Here is an 11308-nt window from a genome sequence, read left to right on the forward strand (position 1 = left end):
GGATGCAATATTCAAGTCTTCAGGTGGTGGATTATTTTTGAAGTGTGATAGCCTCTCTTCTTAACTAGTCTTTCCTCGTACAGGTGACACAGTGGTAAAGAATCTACCTGCCAATGCAGGAGGCTCAAGAGACATACATTCAGTCCCTGGGTCGGGAAGATTTCCTGGAATAGGAAATGGACTGTAGCCCACCAGGCTGCTCTTTCCTGCCTGGAAAATTCCATGGACACAGGAGCCTGCTGGGCTACAGTCCATGAAATCTCAAAAAGCTGGACACGACTGAGCTATTGAGCACACACACACCCTATGTCCACTCAGATCTTCTGAGCCCTGCAGCAGGCCTCACTGTGTCTTCCCTACCCGTCATTGGCTGTAGGGGTCATTTGCTGAATTTATTCTTTGAGATCCATATTTTACCTCGGGGTGAAACAGCCTTCTTCTGCTTCAACTTACTCCCATGGCCGTCACCTATAATCTGCATCACAAAAATCTAGGGTTGAAATTGCATTTGATTAGCTTTCAGATCTGCTTTCAAGGTGATCTTCACATTCTAAATTTTTTCATTTGGACGTGAAGCCTATATCACAGCTTCCGTTTATTAGTAACCATTCTTCTTTACCATCTTCTCCTTCACAACTTTCACACCCAGAGCATAAAGACAATTGTATTTGTTCACCCTAAACTAATATAAAGAACTTTTTAGCATATACTTTGATCTATAATCTCTAGTAAGGGCTTTTTATATATGCAACTGTGTATATATTTCATTTTATCCTCATGACTTAGGTAGCATAATATTTACACAATGCTTATGATATTTATTAAGGTAATTATGAGCTGACAGGAAAGTTACATTTTTCTACAACTTTATCCCACAGTGTTATAAGGTATGGATTATTATTATCCACATTTTAGTGTTAAGGAAACTGAGGATTTGAGAGGCTAGATTACTTCATAAAATTCCACACCTAATAAAAAATAAATTCAAGAGTCACACCCAGGTGAGAGAGATTTTAAAGCGTATGCCCTTAGCCATCACTCTTTTAACTTTTCTGGATGTGCTAGGGGCTTCCCAGGCAGCTCAGTGGTAAAGAATCTGCCTGTAATGCAGGAGACACGGATTCAGTCCCTGGGTTGGGAAAATCCCCTGGAGAAGGAAATGGCAATGCATTCCAATAATCTTGCCTGAGAAATCCCCATGAACAGAGGAATCCTGTGGGGGTTCCGTGGACCCCTGTCCATGGGGTCACGAAAGAGCTGGACACGACTGAGCATCGAAACAACGACACGATGTGCTAGTGATGACGTGAGTGACATCAAGGGGGAAAGCGGGCTGAAAACAAGGGCTTTATGATCATGGTGACCCTCTGCTGGTCTAAAAAAGTATCGTTTCACCCCGTCCTAGTTAACTTCAATGATAAGCCTAGAGCTAGCAAACAAGACGAAGCCACCAAGTCAGAGCGTGGTCAGTTTCATGCGTGCTGTCTGCTTGCTCTTATCCTCTTCAGGAACACTGCCTGCTGGGCGTTTCCTGAGCGTCACAAACTCCCCACTGATGCAGATTTTGATATTTCATAACCAGTGCCTCCTGACAGTTTGAGGAAAATACTGAAAACATCCAATTTCTGTGACAATATCTCATAGTAGACCCAGCCTCCTTATTGTTTTTGCATGGATTTCACTTCTCACTAAAACTATATAGGAAAACATAGAAGCTTACCTTGCTCCTTGACAGAAAAAGAGAGGCAACCAACAGAAACTCAGCCAGGGTGGAATGTATAAGCCCTATAGGAAAAGCTCTCTCGGGTACTGGCAAAAAGATGTTAAGGTCTCTGAAGCACGAATAAGTGGAAGAAAAATCATTTACATGGAACTAGGAAACCTGGATTCAAGCCCTATATCTGGAATGTATTATTTATGATACCTTGGAAGAGTTATTTACCTCTTTCAAGCTCTGTTTTCCTGTTTATGAAACTAAATAATAAAATTACCTGTCCTACATATCTCACAGAAATCTGTGAGTAGCAAATGAAAAATGATGTACAAAACAATTGGGCAAATGGGATATCATTTTAGCCTCAATAAGTATAATTCTGATCTTAGAGTGTTTTCTTTGACTGTGGCTGCAGGTTCTAAGCAAATCCTGTTTGGAGAAAAACTGACATGTATGCTTGAAACCATTAACATTCAGGTGAATAAGAAAAGGAACAAAAGGGCTGTGTGCACAGACTGGTCCTCTATGATGTTTAAAGTAGTAACTTTGGAGATTCCAAAGGCTACTGAACGGGAACCTAGAGAAGTCATAGAGACACAGAGCAGTCAGGGGAATAGGCCCCTCATGAGAACACCCACAGCTCTTCATCTCCCTTGGTTAGCAGAAAAGCAATTAAACGGTCTGTGGGGAGTGTGAGCGCCTGTTGAGTAAGTGTGCCAATTCATTTGCACTACTTGGCCTTAGAAAAATCACTGTCTGATTGAGGATGCATAATTTACATAAAGTTATAGCCACACTTTTTAACGTATAGCTCTAACAGCTTGTGCAAATGAGCGTGGCCATACAGCCACCACCCCATCATGATACAGAAACAACTCACCTAATTTCCCGTGCTTCTTGATGCTTAACCCTCTTCTGCCTAGCAACCACGGACCTGTTTGCAGCCCTTACAGTTCTGACTTTGTAAGAATGTCATTAAAAAAGTGAATCAAACCATAGGCTGGCTTTTGAGGGTGGCTTCTTTCTCTTAGCGTAATGAACTTGCAATTTATGGATTTGTGTAGTTCTTCAGCAGTCGGTTCCTGTTTATTGCTGAGAGGCAATCTGTGTATTCAGCACAGAGTGTTTATCCATTCTACAGTTGAAAGAAAATTGGGTTGTTTCCAGTTTTTAGCTATTACAAATAAAGTGTCGATAAACATTCACATACAGCCTTTTATGTGAGCATATGCTTATATTTCACTTGGATAGATTCTTAGGAATGAGATTTCTGGGTTATATGATATAGTCAACCTGTCTTCCAAGATGGTATACTGTTCTGCTTTCCTGCCAACAATGTATGAGAGTTCTGATTGCTTCGTATCTTTGGCAGTATTTGATATTTACAAGGTTTTCAGTTACTCTAGTAGGTTTGTAGTGTATCTCTCTCTCTTTTTTAGTTTGCATTTCTCTGATGATTTATTATGTTGAACATCTTTTCATGTGCTTACTTGCCATCCCTATTATCATTTTTTGTGAAGTCTCTGTTAAAATCTTTTGCCCATTTAACTGTGTTTGTTTTATTATGATAGCAATGTGAGAATACTTTATGTATTCCAAAAGGCTAGTCCTTTACTGATAAGGACTCATATGTGATTTGTAAACACTTTCCCCTGGTTTGTAACATGCCTTTTAGAGTTTTTAACAAATATTCCAACTATATCAGTTGAAAATACATGCACTTTCTATTTAAAATTGTCTTGCAAAAATTGTCAAATGTCAACTATTAATATTGCTATATTTCTCAAATCTCTGTAGAGCTCCAGTAACGTTTAATCGAATGCAACTATCCTTTGTCCAATACTGCACTACTCAACTATTGTAGTTTAAGGGTGAATCTGGAAAGGAGGAATGTGAGTGCTTCAACTTTGCTGCTCTTTGAAATTATCTTGGTTATTCTAATCTATTTGGTTTTCCATATAAATATTCCAATGTGCTTCCCCAATTTTACAAAAATTCTTTCTTGGATTTGGGAACACAGATATCTTAAAATTATTTACTCTTCCAATCCATGAATGTACTGAATTTCTCCATTTATCATATCTGATTTATTTTTGTTGTTGTTGTTTAATCACTAAGTCATGTCTAACTCTTTTGCAACCCTAGGGACTGTGGCCCACTGCTCTCCTCTGTCCATGGAATTTTCCAGGAAAGAATACTGGAGTGGGTTGCCATTTTCTTTTCCAGGGGATCCTCTTGACCCAGGGATCGAACCTGTGTCTCCTGCATGGGCAGGCAGGTTCTTTACCATTGAGCCACCAGGGAAACCTCAAAATTTTATATTTTTCAGTACATCTTACACATATCTTGTAAGCTTTATACTTAAGTACTTTGTGTCATTGGTACTATTGCAAACGGCACTGCTTTAAAATCACAATCTGTGCATCATATGTGAAACAGATCGCCAGTCCAGGTTCGATGCACGAGACAGGGTGCTCAGGGCCGGTGCACTGGGATAACCCTGAAGGATGGGATGGGGAGGGGGGTGGCAGGGGGGTTCAGGAAGTGGAACACAGGTACACCCATGGCTGATTCATGCCAGTGTATGGCCAAAACCACTACAATATTGTAAAGTAATTAGCTTCCAATTAAAATAAGTAAATTAAAAATAAACTAAAATACAAGGAAAGAACAAACAAGCAATAAATAAAATTACAATTTCCAATCATTTATTGACATTATATAGAATTATGACGGAGTTTTGAATATTGATAACTTCTTGATAACTTTCTAAAATCATTAGTTCTATAGTTTTGTTATTTTCTTTGTGATTTTATAAGCAGAAAGTCATATATTCTCTGAATTGTGGGAATTTAATTTATTCCTTTCCAACTTTTTTTCTTGCTTTGCTGTATTAATGTCTTTCATGATGGATAGAAGTGGTAAGAGACAAGGGTTCCCTCTCTAACCACTTCAGTATAGTAACAGAAGTCCAGCCAGACTTTGTACGTGGCCCATGCAGTTGTGGATGCTCTGGACCTTAGCATTTCCATTTGATCATTTCTTATAAGTTTTCATTCCTTTATCAAAATCATCAGCCTGATTGTTATGTTTTTCCAACGTTTCCACCAGAATCTTTAACATATAAATCATATTTATTGGTTGGCCAACATATTTGTTAGGGTTTCTTTATGATGCTACAGAAAAACTCAAATGAACTTTTTGGCCAACCCAATATTTTGTATGGCCTCTGACAGTTTCAGGATCTCTGTCATATCAGCATTTGATTCAGTGATTGCTTTGTCACTCAGGAAGGTATTGCCTCTTTGTGTTTCTTGCAATTTTGTTTTGGAAGCCAAACATTGTGTACGAAGCAATAAAGCTTGTGGTAGATTTTATGCCTGAGGATAGGTCCACTTTTTGTTCTTGTTGTTGTTTGGCTAGAATATTAGTGTAGACAGCTGAGTCAATCTAGTTACAGACAGGTCAAACTGAATTTGGATCTTGTTTCTATAGTTACTGTCAGTGAATCACATATGAAGAGACTTCATATAGCCTGGCCATGTTTTAGAATGGAGGCTGGTTTACAAGATATTTCTCAATATCTGTTACCTTCTCAGTTTTAAACCTTTCCTTTGCACTTGAACCTTAGACAGGATCTCCATGATCTTGCCCTGCTCCTAGCAGTAACTGTATTTCCTTAGTGCCCAAAGTTGCTTAGCCCACTTGTCAAAAGCAGAGTCCTTTCACTGTTGTGATATGGCTTTCATCTTATGCAGAAATCTTCTCCTTGGTCTCATAGGTGGGGCCCTTCTCAGTGATCCTGAATTACGCTGGGTAGAGTAGACCTCTAGCAGTTTTATCCCAGGACATAAATAAATAAATCAAATAAATAAACCAAATATATAAAGTATAAAATTCACTAAAGTGTATGAATAGCAGATTTAAGCTGGCAGAAGAAAAAAAAAACAGTGAAACTTAAGATATGTCAGTTGAGAATATACAGTCCTAGGAACAGAGATAAAAAAGAATAAAAAATAAAGTCTCAGAGAACAGTGGGATACTCCAAAAGATCCAACATATTCATAATGTAATTCCCAAAAGGAGAGAGAGAAAGGGACAGGAAATCTTTGAAGAAATAATAGCAAAAGCATGCCAAATCTGAGAAAAAGAATGGACACATATATAAATCAAAATTGTTAATATTTTAAGACTCAAAATATTAATGCCTTTGGACAGTAACAATTCATAGCATTTATATGCAAAGAAGTTATTAATACTATTGTAATTCTTGGTGCTCAAAAATTTTAAATTAAATATTATACTTGTATTTAAGTAAATTAAACTTGTCTTTATGATCCTTTTCTTTCTCTTATATTTCTGTACATTTTCTCTATTTAAAATGTCATATAAACATTATTTTTAGGTATGACTCATATGAAAATTTATTTAGGAAAATAAATGCCAGTGTAAAGACATGCAGTTTTATTAAAAATAGGGATAAACAAAGACTCAATAATTTATGCTCAAAACGCTTTGGAAGCACTTTCATAAAGGTTTTTTTTTTTTTTAAATAGGAACCTATTGCTTTTTCAATGTAAAAAGATTCAACTGAAATACAATTTTTAAAAAGCCAAACATACATATCTTATTTACATTAAGTATTTATACTAAGAATGTGTTCCCAGACACCAAAATAATTGTTTTAAATTCTATTATAATAATAGAACCATCTCAGTTTAGTTCAGTTCAATCGCTCAGTCGTGTCCAACTCTTTGCGACCCCATGAATTGCAGCACGCCAGGCCTCCCTGTCCATCACCAACTCCCGGAGTTCACTCATGAGTTCAAACTCATGTCCATTGAGTCGGTGATGCCATCCAGCCATCTCATGCTCTGTCGTCCCCTTCTCCTCCTGCCCCCAATCCCTCCCAGCATCAGAGTCTTTTCCAATGAGTCAACTTTTCACACGAGGTGGCCAAAGTACTGGAGTTTCAGCTTTAGCATCATTCCTTCCAAAGAAATCCCAGGGCTGATCTCCTTCAGAATGGACTGGTTGGATCTCCTTGCAGCCCAAGGGACTCTCAGGAGTCTTCTTCAACACCACAGTTCAAAAGCATCAATTCTTTGGTGCTCAGCTTTCTTCACAGTTCAACTCTCACATCCATACATGACCACTGGAAAAACCATAGCCTTGACCAGATGTTGGCAAAGCAATGTCTGCTTTTGAATATACTATCTAGGTTGGTCATAAGTTTTCTTCCAAGGAGTAAGCATCTTTTAATTTCATGGCTGCAATCACCATCTGCAGTGATTTTGGAGCCCAAAAAAATAAAGTCTGACACTGTTTCCCCATCTATTTCCCATGAAATGATGGAACCAGATGCCATGATCTTCGTTTTCTGAATGTTGAGCTTTAGGCCAACTTTTTCACTCTCCTCCTTCACTTTCATCAAGAGGCTTTTTAGCTCCTCTTCACTTTCTGCCCTAATGGTGATGTCATCTGCATATTTGAGGTGATTGATATTTCTCCCGGCAATCTTGATTCCAGCCTGTGTTTCTTCCACTCCAGCGTTTCTCATGATGTACTCTGCATATAAGTTACATAAGCAGGGTGACAATATACAGCCTTGACGTACTCCTTTTCCTATTTGGAACCAGTCTGTTGTTCCATGTCCAGTTCTAACTGTTGCTTCCTGACCTGCATACAGATTTCTCAAGAGGCAGGTCAGGAGGTCTGGTATTCCCATCTCCTTCAGAATTTTCCAGTTTATTGTGATCCATGCAGTCAAAGGCTTTGGCATAGTCAATAAAGCAGAAATAGATGTTTTTCTGGAACTCTCTTGCTTTTTTGATGATCCAGTGGATGTTGGCAATTTGATCTCTGGTTTCTCTGCCTTTTCTAAAACCAGCTTGAACATCTGGAAGTTCACAGTTTATGTACTGCTGAAGCCTGGCTTGGAGAATTTTGAGCATTAATTCATGTCTTAACTAATTTCTCTTCTGTAGATGTGTGGGTTTCATGAGTTTCTCACGAATGATGTATAGGCATGTATATGCTAATACATACATGTAAATGTATATGTTCATGTGAGAGTGTGAGTGAGTAGACTTACTAGGAAGAATTTTTAAAATAAAAACCCCATGTTCCTGGTAACCTATTCTTCCTTGTTATCATATTTTTGGAGATTTTAATTTGCAGACTTAATCAACAGCTGGAGAAATTGCCATACAACTTTAGAAATGTGTGGGGTAGACAGGAAAATATTTTCCCCAGATAGTTGGAGGTGGATAAAGTTGAGTTATTGTAGGTGTAATGCAATTAAAATACAGATCCCATAGAAGACTTTGCCTTCCCCACAGCCGTCTTGAAGGCACTCTTGACCTTGATCCTCAGGCCGTAGACCAGTGGGTTCAGCACGGGGATGACCGTGGCGTGGAACACGGACGCCACTTGGTCTGAGCCCAGGGAGTGGCTGGAGCTGGGCTGTAAGCACACGAAGATGCCGGTCCCGCGGAAGGTGGCGACGGCGGTGAGGTGGGCCGCGCAGGCGGAGAGGCCTCCCGGCGCCCTTGAGAAGAGCGCATCCTCAGAATGGTGACAAATATAAACAGGCAGGAGACGAAGATGACCGGAACAGAAAAGAGGCCGCTGAAACCCACCGCAAAGAAAGGAACCATCTCACTGGCGTAGCTGTCTGAGCACGAGCGAGCCGGCAGGGGAGGAGCGTCTCAGAAGAAGCGCCTGGCCGCGCTGGCCTCGGGAAGGAGAGCCTGAGACGCCCCGGTGCGCACGGAGGCGGCCGGGGAGCCGCCGCGCAGGCAGCCGGCGAGCACGCGCGCACGCCCCGGTCGGTCGGCGCGGCGGGGGCGCAGGGCAGGGCTTTGCACGCGGCTGCGAGGCGGGCACGAGCCGTGGCGGCCGAGAGGAGACTTCCTGCGGTGATGAAGGCCACGAAGAAGAAGAACCGGGAGGCACACGCCTCGTAGGAACCGGTTTTGTCTCCTGTGAGGAGTCCAGCCGTCGCTTTGGGAGTGACCGCTGAGGAGGAACCAACGCCCACCAGCGAGAGCTGGCTGAGAGAGAAGTCCATGGGCGTGTGGAGACGAGAGGCCAGCAGGATCGGCTCGGCCACCCCCAGGTTCCCAACCAGGGTGAGGAGGTAGACGAGAGAGAAAGTGGTGAAGAGCAGGGTCTGCACTTCCGGGTCATCGGGTAACCCCGCCAGGACGAACTCAGTCACCTCCGTAGTGTTTTCCATGGAGATCAGCTGGGAACTGTGTGGCTGCGCTGTAGCAATGGGAAAATAGAATCAGGATGGTAAGTAGAGGAAAGACTACCGAAATCGGTCAACGTGTTTGCTCCGTGCCTTATTTCAGTATTTCAGTAACTTGTTCCCAGGAGTGGTTAGACTTAAAGCATGGCCATGACGACCAATTGCAATTTTGAATTATTAATAAGCCATAGAATAGTCCAGGTAAAAGGACTGGGAGAAAACACGTCCAGTCTCCTAAGTTCATAGAAAAGTGAATTCAGATAAAAATAAAAGAAAGGATTTAAGCAATATTATCAGATTAGTTGCTAACCAGAGCAGCTCAGACAGCCAAGTCAAAGGTTACAAAATAATCACCAATTATTTTTGTATTAAACTACAATAGTTTAATAAAACTAATGTGAAATTGAATTAACTTTACTTCAACTGACATCGTCTTTTTCGTTGCATCAGAGCATCTGAATATGGTCGTGAAAGACAGTGAATAAGACATGTCCTAAAACCACAATGAGTTATCACGTCACACCTGTCAAAACTGCTATCATCAAAAATTCTACAAAAAGCAAATATTGGCTAGGATTTGGGAAAAAGTGAATCTTCATACTCTATTGGTGGGAATATATGGTGGCAGCCATTATGGACAACAGTAGAGAGGTTCCTCAAAAAACTAAAAACGCAAATGCCATATGATCCAACAGTCCCACTTCTGAGAATATATCTGAAGAAACAAAATAATTAGAAAAGAAACATGCAGCCAATATTCAGAAGCACTGTTTACAATAGTCAAGACATGGAAGCAGTCCAAGTGCCAGTCAAGAGATGAATAGTTAAAAAGATAGGGTGCATAGACCTCAGTACCATGGAGTATTACTCAGCAGTAAAGAAGAGTGAAATTCTGCCATCCAGCAACACACATGGACCTGGATAATGTGCTTAGTGAAATAATACAGAGAAAGACGAATACTATGTGATATCGCTTATATGTGGACTCTAAAAAAATTACACAAATGAATGTATACAACTAAAAACAGCAACAACAGACTCATAGACTGAAAAACTAGTGCTTACCAAAGGGGAAGCAGAGGAGAGAGGAGTATGGGTTAAGAGATGTAAACTACAAGTATGGGATTAGTCGAAATGACTAATATTATTACATGACTTGAAAGACAGAACAGATTAAAAAAGCTTAATTTTTTCAAAGTTGAGCAAGTTTATACTTAACAGACACTCAAGATATTTTTGTGTTTTTCCTCTTACTCACACAATAAGCATCCATGTTCTAAAAGGATCTATATATTGTCTAGATGTACAATTCCCAATTACATGAAACAGAAGAAATCTTCAAAACATCAAGCCCATCAAACTGAATAAATGAGACCTGTTCCTTTCTCTAAAGAGATTTTTCTGATTACCTCTATCCATGCAAATTTATGCAGACACTAGATTTCATCTAGTAGATTTATAGGTTTATCTTATTCCTGGAACAATTCAACATGCAAGTCCAGCACCTTCATATGTGAGTGGATCTTAAATCAGAGATTCAATCAATGAAAAAAAAAGTAAACACCCTACTGTGATGTTGTTCTTCAGTGTTTGGCCAGAATGCATAAAATTCCCTAGAAATAGGAAGAAACTGAAGGGAAAAAATGCTATTGGAATCAGCTTACTGAAATTCTACTCTTTGATCTGCTGATCACTCTTCTTAGGTAAGAACTCTTTGAACTTTGATATCTTCATCTATAAGATGGAAATAATAGAAAGTTACACCCTCACTTAAGACTCTTGCTATGATAAGAAAATAAAGTCCAAAAGTACCTCATACTTGGTAAAGGGTGGCCATCACAATCACGGTCGTCATTACAGTTATTTCGGGCTGTTTTCCCCGGACATTGTTGAATGTTCTTAGCAATATCACACTTTGGGGGAAGGTCATTGTTGCTACTAGATGGTTAAGAGATGAAAAGAAAAATAAATGGTCAAAGTAACGCTGACTCTTCGACTGCACTCTCTGCTATGATAACAATTGAGGTCATGTGGAAACCAGAAGGGAGTTATGTAGTCACGGAACTCTCAGGGGGCAAACCCCCATGACGGCTACAAACCTTATTATCTCACCTAACCAGGGGACATGTGATTGAAGTGTCTGCGGGGATCCAGCTCTGCTTGCTGAGGGAGACCATGAATGTATTTATATGATTTGCAGGAAATCTTGATGATGCACAAAATCACCCACCGCATGATCTCTGGGGCTGCAATTTGACATAAATATTGAGGGATGGGGTAAGAACTCTGTAATTAAAAAAGCAAAGTGAAATTAGTTCTTCACTTTGTTGTTGTTCAGT

At 40.1% G+C, this 11308-nt stretch overlaps 1 pseudogene; it reads right to left on the minus strand.

Annotated features, from left to right (window-relative positions):
- Nucleotides 1-7988: 7988 nt before the first annotated feature.
- LOC138420460 (olfactory receptor 5B12-like) lies at nt 7989-8988 on the minus strand (annotated as a pseudogene).
- Nucleotides 8989-11308: the final 2320 nt, after the last annotated feature.

The sequence above is a fragment of the Ovis canadensis genome, chromosome 15 (assembly GCF_042477335.2).
Source record: "Ovis canadensis isolate MfBH-ARS-UI-01 breed Bighorn chromosome 15, ARS-UI_OviCan_v2, whole genome shotgun sequence".
NCBI lineage: Eukaryota > Metazoa > Chordata > Mammalia > Artiodactyla > Bovidae > Ovis > Ovis canadensis.